At 38.0% G+C, this 16,525-nt stretch overlaps 1 long non-coding RNA gene across 1 annotated transcript; it reads right to left on the minus strand.

Moving 5' to 3' along the window:
- Positions 1-7,208: 7,208 nt before the first annotated feature.
- Positions 7,209-15,245, minus strand: LOC123384216. The gene is made up of 4 exons (XR_006594944.1): positions 15,213-15,245; positions 10,353-10,472; positions 10,075-10,133; positions 7,209-7,781 (listed from the first exon to the last, which is right to left on the minus strand). It is a non-coding gene; the product is annotated as an uncharacterized LOC123384216 (long non-coding RNA).
- Between the last annotated feature and the right edge of the window lie 1,280 nt (positions 15,246-16,525).

A 16,525-nucleotide genomic window follows, 5' to 3' on the forward strand; every position in this document is an offset into this window, starting at 1 on the left:
TGTGGCCATTTTAAGTCTTTTATCATTTACAGATGGTTATACTTTCACTGAGATGCTTTACAACAGCTTCCTACAAATATGTTTCCTCTTCAGTGAGACTTATAGAAAGAACTCCAAGTACAGGTTTGTGATAACCTTTAGATCATAAAACTAAAGTAGGTAAGAATTTCTAAAACTAGTGAAACAGTTAAACTCAAGCAGAACAAGAATTAGTAACATGAGTAACATCCTCCAAGGAGGAGGATAGTTTTTATAACATTTTTGTTTGAAATACTGCTTATTTTTTTAATGTTTTGGTTTTCCAGATTTAAGAAAACTTTTTCTCTTAACTACGACTTACAGCAATTTGATAAAATATACCTTTGTGAATAGGTATATTCACAACTGATCTCTCCAAAATTCAGAAACTCTCCATGAATATTCTTGTATTGTCATGACAATATATTTATTATATTTCAGTAAAAATCTGTTCTCCTTATGATTGGACACAATTGAAAACATTCATTATATTATCAAGGCTTTGACATGAATGCCATATTTGAGGAGATATGACTAGACAGTTTTTAGGAACTAAGGTTGACTGTATGGAATCAATCAATCCTCTTGGAAAAACAACCTTATACCTTGCTTACAAGTGTTGGGGAGGAAGAACTCCCTTTACCCTTCAAGGTCCTTCTAGCTGGATAAAGAATCAAATTGACATGAGACAGATTAGCAGGAGAAAATCAAATTTAAGAGTGGACATATTGGGGAATCCACACATACATGGAAATTCCAAAGACAGTGAAGCAACATGATCCTATGTGAGCTAAAGAGAGGGGTATGGGTTTGAGGATACAGAGAGGAGAAAGACCCTTAGCAACAGAGGAAAGGAGATGTTTGGAAAACAAAGTTACTCTATTATGCAGAGAAGTTTCTTAGGTCATGAGGACTCTGTTAATAGCTCTTTTCCTGGTACAAGCAGGCAGTTGAGGGGGAGGTAAAGAGATTTCCTGATTCTGCTCCATTTGGATGCTTTTAACTCAAAATAATGTTCAAGCCAAAGTAGCCCATCTTAGGGTGGTCTGCCTTTGGTCCCTACACAGGGTTTCCTGGAACTTTATCAGAAGTATAAAGGAGGTCTCTGCCTAGCAGGTGCAAGAACTTCAGGATATCTGGGGGACCTGAGAAGAAAGGAATTCATCCAAATCTATCTGAAGCTGTTTCAAGCCCGACATCTAAAAATCTTCCTGACTGGCTAATGCTCAGAACTCCAAAACTGGTTTTTAAATTTAATCCAACTATTAACCATTGGTTTTCTTTTGTTTCCGTAGAAATACCTCTTATTTAATACCTGATTATTTGAACCACAAGCCTAAATTTGAGAACACACTTGTATCACCACTTCCTGATGAATTTAATGGAATTTACCTATTGTGAGAACTAAAAGAATGGTTCAATGAGACAGAACAATCTACCAACTCAAACCTCCAGGAAAGTTGGGGCCAAAGGCAGGCCACCTAAAACGTGCTACTTTGGTGTATTATTTGAAGTAAAAGTACTTAAGATACAGTCTGTGCAGGAAGGACATCAGACCCTTCTCTATACACCCTGAAAACAGAAAATAAGTTTCCCTCTCTGTACCAGGAGGTAAAGAGACATCCTTATCACCAAACAAAAGGAATTCAGGGTCCAGAAGGCTGTATAAGCAATACTTGTTACTTTTTACTAATTTACTGCCACAGCCCAAATTCTGTTTAGAATTTCTTAGCAATTGAAGCTCCTAACATTAAATTCTTTGTCCTGTTGATTCTTCAAAGGTTTATTGCCACTGTCTAAAAAAGTATAAAAACTGTCTCATTTCTTTAGGTCTCAGTTTCATTATTGGACATCTATATGCACACAGTAAACCTTTGGGTTTTTCTCCTGTTAATCAGTCTCATTTAAATTTAATTTTTCATCCATCTGGAAGACTTTGAAGGGTAAAGAAAGACTATTTTCCTCCTTACACACACTTTGGAGAAAAATCTTTTCTTGGCATGCTCCAGGGAGATGAAAACATCAGATTTTGTCAACTGAAAAGACATCACCACAAAGTTGCCTTATAACACTAATGGAAAGGACCCTACTGGGTACTCTTAACTAACCCTTATGCAGCTAAACTCAAAGGCATGGATTCATATTTCTCATTTAAAGAAAGCTCCATCCCTACACCGGGCATCAGAACCTATAACAGACCTAAAACTCAAACTGACCCAGAGTTGAAGCAGAGGACATGTTGGGAGACACCTTTCCCAAAACAATGGACCAGTCCTGTGTATTTCCATATTGTTTTTTAGAAGAATAACTTATTGTCTTTATAACCCTTCTTCCTTATCTTACTGGGAAAGCTCTTTAGTCAGCTTTTCTCTGAAGAAATAGGATGTCAATGGTTACATGTATTCTTGTACTCCTTTTAGACCTCTTTGCCTGAAATGAAGAATGCCAAGAATGGGTTTGTGCTTTGCATTTTAACTTGGAGAGCACCCTAAGATTCTTAGGGAAATCAGTCATTAACAACTGTTGATGGATCTGAGTTTGTCCTAATCAGTATCCTAATACTTTTTGCTACATTATACATATGAGGCCTCCTTAATTGATAAAGCCTTATAGTATTAGAAGAACTTACTACTTTCCTATTGGTTATTTGCCCCATAAACTGAATCTAATACTTTTTGTTGCTCTGTCCTGCCTGGAACTCCTCTTAGCCAACATATCTTTTTCCTCAAGTTTTTCTTACAAAGGCCTCTGTTGTTAGGACTAATTTTCGTCACTGGATTAACAATTTTTCATGTGACCCTCATTACTCATGGTTAAACCTTATTATATCCTTTTGTCCCTACCCTGCAAAAACTTTGATTTTACAAACCTAAATGTTGGATTTGTGCAAGAGAAAAATCATATTTATGAAACGCCTGAATAATAGGCTGGCCTCAATCCCTAGAGGGATGGAAAATTTAGCCATCAAAAATGTAAGATTCTCCTTTGCTGTTGTCAGAAGGATTTTCCCCCTTCAAGCTCCTTCTTATTGGACTAAGAATCAAATTGCCAGGAGACAGATTAACAGGAGAAAATAAAATTTAATACATATAGAGAATCCATACAGACATGGAAATTCCAAAGGCAGGCAAAATGAGGTAGGTCATTGTAAACTAAGGGGATAAGTGTCTGAGACTTTGAAGAGAAGGAATAAAATTTCCAGGCAATAAGAAAAGAAGATGTTGGGTAATTCGGTACTTGTCTTGCTATATAGATGGGTCACTCAGATAAAATTTGTCTCTGGTAATAATTATAATTCTGAGAAAGACCCCCAATGGGAACTCTTCTATGGAGTTAAGGGAGGGATACAAAGTTTCTCTTGAGACAGCAGAGTCCTCATTGCCTTTAATGAGCTCAAAATAATCCCAATGTCAAAGGTGGCCTACCCTGTGCCCCCACAGTTCCCTTCTATGAAACTTCCCTGAAGTTTCTCATATTAAAATTTAAGCCTTTTGGGATGAACACTGGGTGTTGTATGGAAACCAATTTGTCAATAAATTTCATATAAAAAAAAAAAAAGAAAAGTAAAAAAAAAAAAAAATTTAAGCCAGGAGTTTGGTTCAGTAAGATGAAACAGTGTTGACAATACTTCAGTTTAGTTTGATCTCCTTTCAGGTGTGTTTTCAAGCAATCAGGTATTAAATAAGATGTATTTCTATGGAAACAAAGCAATGGTTTATGATTGGCTCAAATTATAAACCAGTTTGAGTTCTCAGGGGAGCCAGTCAAGAAGCTTGTAGAGGTCAAGCCTGAAGCATCTTCAGCTACAGTGAGGGCAGGCAGTGGCAATCTGATCTTCCTTATTTATAGTTCAAGGTCTCTGGTGATCTTCGAGTGGCCTACAGAGCAATAAACCCAAAGATGGCCTATACTAAGCCATCGTAGTGATTTGTCTCAAGTTTATATTACTTAGTACTCATTTCGCAGGGCTTCAGAAAAAAAAGGGCAGTTTTAGTTCTCAGATGATTCCAAGTCAGTAATGTAGGAGAAAAAAAAATTTTTTTATATGAAATTTATTGACAAATTAGTTTCCATACAACACCCAGTGCTCATCCCAAAAGGTGCCCTCCTCAATACCCATCACCCACCCTCTCCTCCCTCCCACCCCCCATCAACCCTCAGTTTGTTCTCAGTTTTTAAGAGTCTCTTATGCTTTGGCTCTCTCCCACTCTAACCTGTTTTTTTTTTTCCTTCCCCTCCCCCATGGGTTCCTGTTAATTTCTCAGGGTCCACATAAGAGTGAAACCATATGGTATCTGTCTTTCTCTGTATGGCTTATTTCACTTAGCATCACACTCGTAGGAGAAAAATTTTAAACGTTAGTATTGAGAGTTGCAGCCAGGCATTGGAAAACACTAGAAGAAATTAGGATCCAGTCTAGTTTATAAGAAACAGTACTAGGGGCGCCTGGGTGGCCCAGTCGGTTAAGCGTCCGACTTCAGCCAGGTCACGATCTCGCCGTCCGTGAGTTCGAGCCCCGCATCGGGCTCTGGGCTGATGGCTCGGAGCCTGGAGCCTGTTTCCGATTCTGTGTCTCCCTCTCTCTCTGCCCCTCCCCCGTTCATGCTCTGTCTCTCTCTGTCCCAAAAATAAATAAACGTTGAAAAAATTAAAAAAAAAAAAAGAAACAGTACTAAAATGTAATACTGACAAAAGGTGTTACATTTTCTCCCTAAAATCATCCTCATTTCTACCCAAAATAGCCAGATTAATTGTTTGCAAAATAAGTCTAGTCTCAAAAGAAACACTTTGATTATTTGAGCCCAGCAAGAAGAGCAATTGATCGTATAGGCTCTTTCAAACCTGCTCTGCTGGAACTTTTCATAAGGAATCTCTAGACTGAACTTTTTAATAGCCTCTCAAGGCCAAAATCCAAGCCAAATACTTGCCATAAATTCATTTCGTCTCAAGGTCCCTCATATCTCGAGGTTCTTGCACCTGCCAGGAACTGACTTTCTTTACGCACCAAATAAGGCTGCTGGAAACCCTGTAAGAAAGGCATCAGACTGATATTTCCAAGAGGATTTATCAGCTTCATAAAGTGAACCTTAGTTCCTTCAAGCTGTCTGGCCATATCTGAGTCTATACAGGTCTCTCTCAATAGGACATTGTAATCAAAACTTTGATAATGTTTTCAGTTGTGTCCTGTCATAAAGAAAACCGATTCTTATTGAACTTATGCAAATATACTACCATAAAAATCTAAGAATATTCAGTTTCTGAATTCTGGAGGGCTCAGAATGATTTCAATTTATTCACAAAGGTGTATTTTAACCAAATTGCTTAGAAGAAGTTAGCTTAAAAGAAGATGTTCTTAAATCTGGAAAAACAAGTTTGTTTGTTTGTTTTTAAGTCTGCCAGGTTTCAAACAGCATAAAAACTAGAATTATCCTCCTTAGTTTATTAAGTCCCATGTTATTAATTCTTGTTTTGTTTGAATCCAGTTTTTCCACTACTTCTGGAAAATTTTTTTTTACTTAATTGAGTTTTATAATTTTAATGCTTATTTATTTTGAGAGAGAGAGAACATGCACAGAGGGAGGGATGTAGAGGTGGAGAGGGAAGGGGAGAGAGGTAGGGAGGGAGGCAGAGGGAGAGAGAATCAATCACAAGCAGACTGCTGTCAGTGCAGAGCCTGATGCAGGGATCAAACCCACAAACTGAAATCATGACCTGAGCTGAAATCAAGAGCCAGAAGATGCTTAATGGAGCCACCCAGGTGCCTCGAGTTTTATATTTTTAATGTTATCAGAAACCTGTGCTCAGTTTTTTTTCCTCCTTGAGTATCACTGAAGCACATTTGTAAAAAACTTTTATACAGCTTTCAGAGCATGTTTCATTTAGTTTCCCATGAAATTTTTAAAAAAAGTTTTATGTTCATTTATTTTTGAGAGAGAGACAGAGAATGAGCAGGAAAGGGGCTGAGAGAGAGGAGACACAGAATAAGAAGCAGGTTGCAAGCTCTGAGCTGTCAGCACAGAGTCAGACATGGGGCTTGAACTCAAACTGTGATATCATGACCTGAGCTCAAGTTGGAAACTTAACCAACTGAGCTACCTAGATGCCCCTATCATGAAATTTTTGAAATGTTTCATAGGCCCTTTGGAACACATTAGATTGTGGTCAAAAGACTTTTAGAATTTTGGAAAACAGTTAAAAATATTAGAAGTTATGGAACATTTGATTAAATTGATTACAGATTATGAAATAATTTTCCACTTAACCAAAGTGACAGTAAAAGATATCAAAGGCAAATACAGAAGGTTGCATAGTTGTAAGCAAACTTTAGTTCTTTTAATATTAAGACTCAGGTTTTGTTTGTTTGTTTGTTTTTTAAATAATCAAAGACCTGAAAACAGGAAGTTTTGGAAAAACATAGAATCCTTTTTTTTGTCAGATAACTTAAAAGGTAAAGAAAAATTTTTGTTTAGAATATCTTAAAAGCATATCAATAGTTCAAGGTTGTTCTTTTAACAAAAACAATTTTATACCAGTGTACTTTTGATATTAAAACTCATTTACTTAAATTTTTCCCAATCTTAGCCAGTACTAATCACATAGAAGATTTCTTTCAAAATATACTTTCTCCATAAACCTTCTAAAACTTTTTTTTACATTCAGATTTTGTTCTAAGTTTTCCTTCTTTAAATAATCAGTCTCATTTTAGGACCAAAATTTTTTTTTTTGATCCTCAAAAATATATTCCTCATACTTTCTTGCCATAAACTCTTAACTTTACTTGCATAGAGTTTTATTATTTTCAGTAATCTTAACTACATTTATTAGATTTCTTAATGCTTAGAGACTCTTATTTTCTAAAGAAAACCAAATAAACAATTGTGAACTATGTGTCATCAGAATTCTTTAGATTAGCAAATATACAAATATATTCACAACTGTAGAACCATGTGCTTTTTTCATAGTAAACCTGTTTTATGGGACATTGAAAGAATGTACTAGCAGACACAGATTTACCTTTAGTTTTTCTGTAGTAAGATGAAAGTAGATAAACTTATGTTGAGATAAAATAATGAAACATTAAGTCTTTATTTAGAAAGGAGATAGATATTTAGTGAATTTAACCTTACTGATTTTTAACTCAGCAAAACTTTACAGTTTGAATTTTGGAAGCCATTTAAAAGTTTGCCTATGAACCTTTTTGTTTTATTTGTTTGTTCTTAATGATGTTTACACTACCCACAAACCTATTGGACATTAAGTTTAACATTCTAAGTTTTTTCCTGACAAATTTTACAACAGAGATAACCTGAACTTGTTTGACTTTCTGTAAACATATGCTGAATAAGTTTTATATTTAATGCTGATAACCCTAAAACATGTCTATTTTAATTAAACCCACAACCTTCAATTAGCTTTAGTGCTGAGTTCTCAGATCACATGAACTTGAAAAACATTTAGGTTGTTTTCATCTTTCTGAATTTTAGAATACCCAAACTTCACAAGTAACCTTGCCCTCAAGCCAACTAAATAAAACTCTTTTCCAAATTAATTTTAGCAACACCATCTGGAGGTAGAGAAAAATCACACTTACAATGTATGTACATGGACACACATACAAATACACGGGCACAACGCTAACAAAATCTTAGAGCTTTTGTTTTAATTTGTGGAGATGACATTGCAGGCTCCATTTTCCAATACCGTTTTTTTTCCCCTGATGAAAAACTTCTAAATTTTGCATTTCAAGAAATGGTTCTTAGGTCCTAGAGAAGATAGGGGAGGGGTAGAAAATTTACATCACAAGGCACAGAGAGAGTATCTAAGTTTTCTCCAAGGTGCATAACTGGACAAATCTACCTCTTATCAGAGATGCTCCAGCCTGGGCACAAGAGCCCTTTTAGCAGTTTGTATTTTAATAAGGCCTCTTCCCACCTTTTTTTCTTCCATCAGCCTCAGGTAATTGTGGGCGATTTCAAAGGCGAGGTTTATAATTTCAAGGGACAGATAAAGAATGTAAAAAAAAAAAAAATCCCTCTAGGGAGTCAGGGTAATTTCTACTTAAAATTCATCCTTTTCCCCTTAAATAGGACAATTTTGTTCCAGTATCCTGATCTTTTATGATATCCGCAAACATTTTGAGAGGAATAGGTGAGATTTCGAGATTAGTAAAGATAGGTGGGCTTTGGATTAGTTTCTAGAGTTGTATTTCTGGTTGTGTAGGGATTTTTAAGAAAAAGACTGTTGTTTCTATTTCCCCAGAGACCTGGATTACAGCCTGAATATTAAGGGGCAGGTCTTTTTAAACTAAATCTGCTTCTTTATAGTGGGGGAGATTTTTTACCTAAAATGAGAATCAAAAAGATTTGTACCTTTGTCAGGTTTATATAAAGCATTTTAACAAAAGACATTTTTTTTTGGATACACAATTCAAACTTAGCTTCTTTTACCCCATGAATACTGGTCTTCCACTCATCATTTTTGTAGGAAGGCCCAAGAGAAATTTTGGTCACCTATTTCTGCTGTGAAGGGAAGATTGTGAATACAGTCAAATAATATCTCTGCAAATCTTGTAGGAAAAGGCAAGATGAGGCTAGGTTTTAAGAAGGGGATTTTACATTGGATATGGACATTTTTTATCTTAAGTTTAATTTCTGTTCTTTTATCTTGTCAAGGGAGTCCCTAAGGCTAGCTATAGTACTAATAAGACAATTTAGAGCTCTTTATAAAAATATATATTTTAAATACTGCCAATTTAAAGGATCCATCATTTGGCCATTGAAGAGTAGGATCTTATTAATTTCAATAGTAACTCAAACCATTAAGTCTTTTAATGACTTAACCAAAACCACAAGAAGTATCCAGAGAGAGCATAGATGATGCAGCCCCATGATCCAAAAGTTTACTTCCAAAATTAGTCTGTGTTAGAGGTAGTTACGTTCTCCCAGGACACCATGAAGCCGGCAAAGAAGAAGTCAGAGCCAGTCATTGGGAAAGTCAGAGGTCTGTCCTGGCAGCACTCTCAAACAGAGCCACAAGAAGCCAGATCAAACCACACAGGCACAAGATGGCTGACAAAGTAGTCCAGAAATCCCTGACCAAATAAGGGGGGGAAAGGCATGAAACCCTGCTTCTAAGAAATTACCACCCCAAGTAGTGAATATTCCATCCCCTAGTTAACAACTGTCAATAAAAGATAGAAACTCAAAACCCAGGGCATGGAGGTTGTTCTCTCTCTTGCTCTCACGCTCTCAGGATGTGAGAATAGGCAAGGTTGAGAGAGTGTACTTTTCATTTTAATAAACTTTCCTGCTGGTGTTATTTATCCATTGTGTTTTGTTGGTCCCTGAATTCTTTGTCTTGATGATTCCAAGGGCTTTTGCCAACATCTTTGGGATGGGCTACGTTGAGGCCTCAGGGCCAAAGATATCCCCAGTTCACATGGCAACATATGAAAAGCAAAGGCCCTTTTTGTACAGGCAGTAAGGATGATGCAGTGAAAATGGAGGTCTGGTCTGTGAAAATGTCAGACACCTTCAGTCTCACCCACCTGCTAATGTTGTACACCAGGCAAGTGATATTTTCCAGCACTAACAGGCAATGAAAGTTCCTAAGGGCTGGGACTTCTCATGACAGTCTCCTGATAACTAGTATGGCTAGACTCAGACCTCCATTCTATTCAACTGGCCACCAAGGTACACCCCAGTAAGTACCCTCTCCAGATGGTGCAGACTAGAGAGATTATTTTCAGTAGTCACAAAACCAAGCTCTTAGAACATGAGCAAGACAAAAAGAAAAATCTTATCATCTGGTATATACACACTAACAGCTTTATCGAAGCCTTGCATCTCTCAGAGCTAAACCAATACCGAGAAGGATGTCCTGTGGGGTTGGGGATTGTGTGTTGCTTCACAGTGTATTTCTATGCATGAAAGTTTTCTTAAGGTTGGCAGATGACCTAGTGTCAATCTAATCCATTCCATGTCCAATTTACCCTAACTAAACTGGAATTGGTTGGCAAGTTCTCTAACACCTTTTAAGTGTTCAACCAGTGCTCACCAGTTTTGTGGCTTTGGTTTCCAAGAGGTCCATTATCTCCTATGCACATTATCACAGACCTAGAAGACACAAAGAAAAACGAAGACCATCTCTGGAAGAAAATGGATCAGTGGCCAGAGAGTACTCTACCATATTTAACCATAGTCTTTAAGCCCGAGGAACTAGTTCCACAAATATTTTCTCCTGCTAACCTAACTTTAGTGAAAAAGACTCTCAACACTGTCACTCCATCAAACTCCACACAGATTGAGGGACACTGACTTGGTAAGAAATCTTACCTTCTGCTAGCTGTATGTCAGATGCCCCAAGGATCTCTCAGTTGTGGCAGTGTCTAGTGGGTTAAAGTATCTTAACAGTCAGGAAGAATTTCCTGTCCCCTTCTAGGTCCTTCTACTGGACTAAGAATAAAATTGGCATAAGACAATTAACAGGAGAAAATCTAATTTCCCATGTACAGGGAATCCACACGGACATGGAGATTCCAAAGATAGTCAGGCAAAATGAAATATACATACGTCATCCTGAACTAAGGAAAGGGAGTAGGAGTCTAGGACTTTGAAGGTAAGGAATACAACTCTCAGATGATAAGAAAAACAGATGTGTGGTAACTAGGTGTTTGTTCTGCCATACAAATGGGTAATCCATAAAATTTATCTCTGGTAATAGCCACTATTCTGTGGAATACCCCCAATTTAGATTCTTCTTCTATGTAGTTAAGAGGGGACAAAAAGTTTCTCTTGGGCCTACAGAGTGAATCGCCTTCAACTCAAAATAATCTTCACGTCAAAGTGGCTCATCTTGGAGTGGCCTGTCCTTGTCCCCTAGTCTTTGAAAATACTTACCAACTTCTGTCTGGAAAACATGCCTCAGATATAATTGCCTTCCACTGGGTTACCCTTGCTTATAAGAGTACCTCTCAAATCTGGACATTGACTAATGATCTTTCCTCATGTTTTAAAAATAAAAATGGCATTGGTAGCACATTAGGTTATCTTCCCTTGAACAGTTGGTTTTTATAGAATTCAGATGATCATGAATTCACTCCACATCGAAGTCTACACAACTGCTATGTAGTTTCTTTTAATGTATCCTTATGGTGGAGAAATGAAATTTATAAACGAACTAGATATTGGGAAGCAGATGTGCTCCCCTTAATGGACAATAGGGAGAATTAATTAGAAATCTGAAAAATGGTAGCAGCTTAATTACACTTAACTTTTTCCTGGAAACAGCCCATATCTTAACCCAAATCTGACTCCCAAGAATCAAACTCATTTATTACTTCAAGTACACAGAAATAGAAGATGCTCCTACAATCACTCACATGATTCTAATAAATCTTATTATGTACTATGAAGATGATTACATTTTTGATCATGACATTTCTTTCTTTGAAACTGATATAAGAGTGGTCAGAAGAACCCACTTATGCCTTGTTCCCCAAAGGTTCTGGTATTTCTATTGGGATTTCTGTGCACCAATATTTACTCCAATCTTTCTATTATATGGAAAAAGTGTGTTGGGGTTGCCCTTGATGCCATCATTAGACTCTTCCTTCTACTGCTCATATACAAAAGAGGAGATCCTTCTCTTATTAATCCAAAAGGCTTTGAAAAAGCTGCAAAGGTTATACTTTTGGATGGATGTCAACCAATAACCCAACTGTAGACAGAAAGGGCCTTGGTCATGCCCCTGCCCAAGACTTCTCTCCTTGGATTGGAGTATCAAACTTGGAAAACGCAATATACAACCTATCCATAATTATGGCTGCCACATTTAGTGTTTCTGTTCAACCATTTGAGTAACAAAAAACTCAAATTGATATCATGGCAGAAGTTGTCTTATAAAATTTGTCTTAAAAAATAGAAGTGCACTTGTTATCATAATGGCCCAACAAAGATATACTTGTGCCCCTTTAGAAGAATTCTGTTTTGGGCCACTCAGGTGGCTCAGTTGATTAGGTTTCTGACTCCTGATTTGGCTCAGGTCATGATCTTACCATTTGTGGGATCAAGCCCCACATGGGTCTCTATGCTGACAGCATGGAGCCTGCTTGGCATTCTCTCTCTCCCTCTCTCTGCCACTCCCCTGCTCTTTCTCTCTCTCAAAGTAAATAAACTTTAAAAAAATGTTGTTTTTAATGTTAATCTGGCAAAATAACACAAGAACTAAAAAATATAACGGATATTATCAACCTATTAGCTGTGGCAAAGCACATGCCAGGATTTGGAGATTATTTCTACCTTTTTAGTTGATTATCATCAGGAATAGGATCATGGTTAAGAAGGATGGCACAAACTGGTTTATTACTATTAATCTTTTTTTTAATGTTTATTTATTTTAAACCCAATGTGGGGCTCAATCCACAAACTGTGAGATCATGACCGGAGCTGAAATCAACAGACACAACAGACTGAGCCAGCCAGGAGTCCCTACTACTATTAATCTTAATATGTATTGTTAGGTTAATAAAAGGCTTACTAAAAGTTGTAATTACTGCTGTAACTCCCCCAACTGCACAGCTTATGTTTACACAGATGACCAAATTAAACGCTTTTCATCAGGATGGATATGAACCAAAAGAATTGAAGGAATTAGCAGTTGGCTTTTTCCCCCAAGACTCTCCCTGCCCCACCCCTGACCCCCACCAAGGGACTAAATGGACTGGAGCTGGTAAGGAAACCATTCTGGCCTCAAAGAATTGAGGTGTTCTCCAGGAAATCATAAGCAAAGAGGAAAAATATGTGAAAAGAGTTGCCAATGACTCCATTTTTTACTTTGGGCCGAATCTTATTAAAATGCAAAGTATGAATTTGTACTGGCTTCGCCAACTTGCCAGCAATTGACACGACGTTTTACTTCCTTAGATTTGCTCTATCACACTGAAATCTACTGAGTCTTTAGATATTTAATAATCAAACATTCTTAACACCCTAGATTGATGCCTGTTGTCCGCAGTGTTTTTAGATTATTGCTAATTGCTCTCATGTTCATCACCTTGCTAAGAAAGATCTGATTATGGTCACTCCATGATTTGATTCACCTAAACCTCCAGGCACCTTAACGAAGCCCCAGATGAGGACACTTCCAAAGAACCATTTTCTGACTACCACCTTGTTGCTCAATGTGGTCTGACTCTAATGACAGTGACTCTTTAAAACAAACCATTCAACGTTTAAAAATCTTCCTGATGTGGGATAGGACTTCCTTGGACAGGTCCATTCCAGTGACATGGGACTAAATAAGTAGTTGATCAGACATTTTCCAAGAAAGATCTTGATCAAACGGGGGAGATGTGAAAGGTGATAGTTTGGGGTCATTTATGTCATGGGGTTTTAAAATGGAGCCAGGACTGAGGGTTGCTGGAAGGGAGGTAGGTGGGCAGATGGGCATTAAGGAGGTCACTTGTTGGAATGAGGGCTGGTTGTTATATATAAGTAATGAATCACTGGGTTCTACTCCTGAAACCAACACAGCACTGTATGTTAACTAACTTGAATTTAAATATTTTTTAAATGGAGCTAGAAGACCACTAATAAGATGAGCTTTATGCACATCCTCACCAGAGGAACCATGGTCTTTCAAACCGAGCCAAACTGCAAATATTCCAAGGACACAGCCTAAACACAAAGCAACTTGCTACAGTAGGAGACTTTGCTTAGTGATAGTCTTAGCAACCAATTATATTCAATCAAGATTAGTTTTCTGCCACCAATACCAATCAAAATTCTTTGTAAATAACATACAACATAGCATTCCCTTTTGTCTTTAAGAACCCTTGACTTTTTTTCCCCCAGCGTGAGGCAGGGGGAGGATTATTTGGATTATTGTCCAAAATCTGTGTTCCCTGAATTACAATTCTGAGACCCCAAAATAAATGCTTTATTATAGCTCTGCCTCTTTTCTTGGTCAACAAATTACAGCTTCTGGAACAATGCACATCTTATCCAACCTAATGACTCCCCAAAACGTGAAGATAGTGCCTGGGCATTGAATTTTCTGTGGGTTCAATGCCCACCCCCTTCCTCACATATATTTCCAGCAAAAGGCCAGGTTGTGTATCCAGGTTTGGTTTGTGTGGCTATGGGATATTGGGTGGAAAATGGGCTTTCTCTGACAGTGTAGAAGGACAAGAAAATGACCACACATCCTTCCTGAAGGCAGTGTCTGCAGGGTGCTGGGGTGAGGAGAGGGGAGTTCAAGGTACTCATTCCTTATGGATTGGATTATTCTAGCCTGTAGAGAAGTTTGACCCTTGAAGGGGAACTCTCTGGGCATGTGAGATCCTGGCCTTTTCCTGGAACTTGGCTTCTGTATCCTTAAGTTCAGCAGGCATATATTCTCTCATCACGAATGGTGTCTGCATTGGGGGTTGCCTGCTAGCTGGGGTTGTTATTGTTGCTGCTCTTGCTTTCCTTTGCATCAGGGATGGGACAGCATGTCACATTTTATCTGTTTCACCATCAACACAACATCCTCCTGTTCACTCTCCTCACTTTCCCAGGGGCTCCACCTCTCTGCATCCCAATCAGTCTTTGTCACAAGCACTCAGACCTTAATCTGGGGCAGCTTGAGCACCCTCCTCGTTCTATAAAATGGCATGCGAAGGTCTCCAAGTTATCCTGCTCTCCTACCTTGTCTAGTAGCCCCAAAGGAAAGTAGCGGACGTATGCAAGTCCTTCACTAACCTCAGCTCTTCTTCTAGCTTTCCAACCCAAGCTTCAGCCTCCTGCCCACAGGAAAGCCCAGCTCGCTGCAGCTTCCCTTAGTTTCCAGCCCAGCTCTCTTAGTTTCCCTTCCCTGCACAGTACTCTCTCTGCTTTCCTCACACTAGCACATTAGACCAGCTGGCATTTTTGAGACGTTCCTCTACTCATGTGGGGATCCATAAGCATCTAACGTACCAGCCACCCCTCCCTAGACAGAGGTCAAAACCAAACTCAGGATTTCCCTCCAAGACCCCTTTTTCCCCAAGACCCATTCCTCTGATTTCTTTGCCAGGTCCCTAGTTGTTTATCTGCAGTCTCTGAAAATCCCTGAGTGAAATCTGAAACTGGCTTCACACACAGAAAGACAGAAGAAAGGGGCAGGACACTTCAAACTGTTAAGTGGCAATTTTAATAAGCAAGAGAACTTACAAGACTTGTCCTGGGTGGCTGCAGACTAGGTAGATCTTCACACCTGCCTGCTCGACTCTTAGGATTTTATAAAGAGGCCTTAATTGGGCGAGTCACGTGTTCCATCCAGATGCTCTCAATAGCACATTTCTCTCTCAAAGCTACAGTACTTGAAAATGGATCCAACTGTGGGAACAGTGCTGGGGGGCTGCAGAGGAGCCTCCAATTGCCAGGTTCAGCTCTGGGATCAACCAGAGGTCACATCCTCTCCTTGACCTCCTCCAATACTCACTGTATTATTTAAAATTGCGGCATCTTCCTTATATCTTGATATCTTGTTTTTCTTCAATTTTGACTCTCTTCTATAGGAGTTTTAGAGGTTAATTTATCAACATTTATAAGTAATCCTGCTTCAGAGTTTGATTGGAATTGAGTTGGATTGATCTAGCCATCTAAAATAGAGCATTAAGTTTCCCCACCCATGACTCCTTGATTTCATTTAGATTTGTTTATATCTTTTCATAATGCTTTGCAGTTTTATTCATGAAGGTCTTACACATCTTTTGTTGCATCTATTCCTAGATGCCCTACAGTTTTTGTTGATTTTATGGATGAGATGTTCATTTCTATTACATTTTTTCTAGGTGGTTATTACAGAGGTATGAGAGCACCGTTTATTTTCCTCTGTTGATCTTTTAGAAAGTAGCCCTGGAGAATGCTTAATTTGTGTATCCTGTTGAATTTCCATTGTAGACAGTCATGTGATTATATGATAAGTATTACATGATAAGTGTGTTTTTCCCATTCTAATTCTTATAGCTGTTCTTTTTAAACATAGTGGTTAAGAGCACAGTCTTGAAATTACACTGCCTGAGCTCTAACTCCTTATTAGCCTTAGTGACCTTGAGCTTCCTACTTCAGTATTTTCACCTGTATAATGGAGATAATAATGTCTGATTCATGTATTTTTTTTGAAGATTACATGAGTTATTTGTAAAATGCTGGAAACTATGCTCCACAAGTAAGTTTGCAATAAATAATGCTATTATCATTACTATTCTTGTTGTTATAGCTAAAGCATACAGGATCATGTAGAAATGGAAGATGCTATCACTGGCGTCACTGTAGTTTCTGAAAAAGAAAAAGTGCTGTAAGCTAACATCATGTCTTGCAAAGTAAGAGCATCAAAGTCCATGGCTTATTTAAGTATTGGATGAGATCTAAAATCTTTTCCTAACAAGACTTATTGGTTTTCTAACAAAAGCTCACCTGTGGGCATCACTTAATCACATAATCAAAAGACAAATGGTAGGTTGTCCACCAGTAGCTATAAG

This window comes from Felis catus, chromosome A3 (genome assembly GCF_018350175.1).
Source record: "Felis catus isolate Fca126 chromosome A3, F.catus_Fca126_mat1.0, whole genome shotgun sequence".
NCBI lineage: Eukaryota > Metazoa > Chordata > Mammalia > Carnivora > Felidae > Felis > Felis catus.